The sequence below is a fragment of the Gadus chalcogrammus genome, chromosome 23 (assembly GCF_026213295.1).
Source record: "Gadus chalcogrammus isolate NIFS_2021 chromosome 23, NIFS_Gcha_1.0, whole genome shotgun sequence".
NCBI lineage: Eukaryota > Metazoa > Chordata > Actinopteri > Gadiformes > Gadidae > Gadus > Gadus chalcogrammus.
Window position 1 is genome coordinate 7,070,029 of NC_079434.1, and position 3,514 is coordinate 7,073,542.

The following is a 3,514-nucleotide window of genomic DNA, read 5'->3' on the forward strand; positions in this document are numbered from 1 at the left end:
CAACAGTGTTACCCCTTATGTTTTTTTTCATGACGACCAATAAAAAACAACAGTGTTACCCCTTATGTTTTTTTTCATGACGACCAATAAAAAACAACAGTGTTACCCCTTATGTTTTTATTCATGGCAACCAATAAAAAACATCAGTGTTACCCCCTTTGTTTTTTTTGATAAATATCAACAGTGTTACCCCTTATGTTTTTTTTCATGACGACCAATAAAAAACAACAGTGTTAGCCCCTATGTTTTTATTCATGGCAACCAATAAAAAACAACAGTGTTACCCCCTATGTTTTATTTGATAAATATCAACAGTGTTACCCCTTTTGTTTTTTTTCATGACGACCAATAAAAAACAACAGTGTTACCCCTTATGTTTTTTTTCATGACAACCAATAAAAAACAACAGTGTTACCCCTTATGTTTTTTTTCATGACGACCAATAAAAAACAACAGTGTTACCCCTTATGTTTTTTTTCATGACGACCAATAAAAAACAACAGTGCTACCCCCTATGTTTTTTTTCATGACGACCAATAAAAAACAACAGTGTTACCTCTTGTGTTTTTTTTCATGACGACCAATAAAAAACAACAGTGTTACCCCCGATGTTTTATTTGATAAATATCAACAGTGTTACCCCTTATGTTTTTTTTCGGGACGACCAATAAAAAACAACAGTGTTACCCCTTATGTTTTTTTTCATGACGACCAATAAAAAACAACAGTGTTACCCCTTATGTTTTTTTTCATGACGACCAATAAAAAACAACAGTGTTACCCCTTATGTTTTTATTCATGGCAACCAATAAAAAACATCAGTGTTACCCCCTTTGTTTTTTTTGATAAATATCAACAGTGTTACCCCTTATGTTTTTTTTCATGACGACCAATAAAAAACAACAGTGTTAGCCCCTATGTTTTTATTCATGGCAACCAATAAAAAACAACAGTGTTACCCCCTATGTTTTATTTGATAAATATCAACAGTGTTACCCCTTTTGTTTTTTTTCATGACGACCAATAAAAAACAACAGTGTTACCCCTTATGTTTTTTTTCATGACAACCAATAAAAAACAACAGTGTTACCCCTTGTGGTTTTTTCATTACGACCAAAGAAAAACAACAGTGTTACCCCTTGTGTTTTTTTCATGACGACCAAAGAAAAACAACAATGTTACCCCTTATGTTTTTTTTCATGACGACAAATAAAAAAGAACAGTGTTACCCCTTGTGTTTTTTTTCATGACGACCAATAAATAATGACAGCGTTACCCCTTATGTTTTTTTTCATGACGACCAATAAAAAACGACAGTTTTACCCCTTATGTTTTTTTTCATGACGACCAATAAAAAGCAACAGTGTTACCCCTTATGTTTTTTTTCATGACGACCAATAAAAAACGACAGTTTATTGGTTTATTCATGGCAACCAATAATAATTAATAATAATAATAATTCATTAAATTTATATAGCGCTTTTCAATGACCCAAAGACGCTTACAGAAGGGGGGGACCTAACTCACCACCACCAGTGTGTAGCACCCACTTGGGTGATGCACGGCAGCCAATCTGCGCCAGAACGCTCACCACACACCAGCTTGAGGTGGAAAGTGAGGGAATTGATGAGTCAGCCAATTGTACAGGAGGATTATTAGGGGGCCAGATTGAATGAGCCTGGTTGGGCCAGGACACCGGGGAAACCCCTACTCTTTGCGATAAGTGTCCTGGGATCTTTTATGACCACAGTGAGTCAGGACCTCGGTTTTACGTCTCCTCCGAAGGACGGCACCTTCCACAGCACAGTGTCCCCATCACTGCACTGGGGCATCGGGATTAATGAGTGAAGGGGCCAGAGGGAAGAGTGCCACCTATTGGCCACCACCCGACACCACTTACAGCACCTGGTATTCCCAGGCGGTCTCCCATCCAAGTACTAACCAGGCCCGACCCTGCTTAGCTTCCGAGATCAGACGAGATCGGGCGTGTTCAGGTTGGTATGGCCGTCTGTATAAAAAAACAAAACAACAGTGTTACCCCCTATGTTTTATTTGATAAATATCAACAGTGTTACCCCTTATGTTTTTTTTCATGACGACCAATAAAAAACAACAGTGTTACCACTTATGTTTTTTTTCATGACGACCAATAAAAAACAACAGTGTTACCCCCTATGTTTTATTTGATAAATATCAACAGTGTTACCCCTTATGTTTTTTTTCATGACGACCAATAAAAAAACAACAGTGTTACCCCTTATGTTTTTTTTCATGACAACCAATAAAAAACAACAGTTTAACCCCTTATGTTTTTATTAATGGCAACCAATAAAAAACAACAGTGTTACCCCCTATGTTTTATTTGATAAATATCAACAGTGTTACCCCTTATGTTTTTTTTCATGACGACCAATAAAAACAACAGTGTTACCCCTTATGTTTTTTTTCATGACGACCAATAAAAAACAACAGTGTTACCCCTTATGTTTTTTTTCATGACGACCAATAAAAAACAACAGTGTTACCCCCTATGTTTTATTTGATAAATATCAACAGTGTTACCCCTTATGTTTTTTTTCATGACGACCAATAAAAAAACAACAGTGTTACCCCTTATGTTTTTTTTCATGACAACCAATAAAAAACAACAGTGTTACCCCTTATGTTTTTATTCATGACGACCAATAAAAAACAACAGTGTTACCCCTTATGTTTTTTTTTCATGACGACCAATAAAAAACAACAGTGTTACCCCTTATGTTTTTTTTCATGACGACCAATAAAAAACAACAGTGTTACCCCTTATGTTTTTTTTCATGACGACCAATAAAAAACAACAGTGTTACCCCTTATGTTCTTTTTCATGACGACCAATAAAAAACAACAGTGTTACCCCCTATGTTTTATTTGATAAATATCAATAGTGTTACCCCTTATGTTTTTTTTCATGACGACCAATAAAAAACAACAGTGTTACCACTTATGTTTTTTTTCATGACGACCAATAAAAAACAACAGTGTTACCCCTTATGTTTTTTTTCATGACGACCAATAAAAAACAACAGTGTTACCCCCTATGTTTTATTTGATAAATATCAACAGTGTTACCCCTTATGTTTTTTTTCAGGACGACCAATAAAAAACAACAGTGTTACCCCTTATGTTTTTTTTCATGACGACCAATAAAAAACAACAGTGTTACCCCTTATGTTTTTTTTCATGACGACCAATAAAAAACAACAGTGTTACCCCTTATGTTTTTATTCATGGCAACCAATAAAAAACATCAGTGTTACCCCCTTTGTTTTTTTTGATAAATATCAACAGTGTTACCCCTTATGTTTTTTTTCATGACGACCAATAAAAAACAACAGTGTTACCCCTTATGTTTTTTTTCATGACAACCAATAAAAAACAACAGTGTTACCCCTTATGTTTTTATTCATGGCAACCAATAAAAAACAACAGTGTTACCCCTTGTGGTTTTTTCATTACGACCAAAGAAAAACAACAG

General features: G+C 35.1%; 1 non-coding gene across 1 annotated transcript; it reads right to left on the minus strand.

The window, feature by feature from the left end:
- Nucleotides 1-1,893: 1,893 nt before the first annotated feature.
- On the minus strand, nt 1,894-2,012 carry LOC130377769 (5S ribosomal RNA). Its single transcript, XR_008894353.1, has one exon. It is a non-coding gene; the product is annotated as a 5S ribosomal RNA (ribosomal RNA).
- Between the last annotated feature and the right edge of the window lie 1,502 nt (nt 2,013-3,514).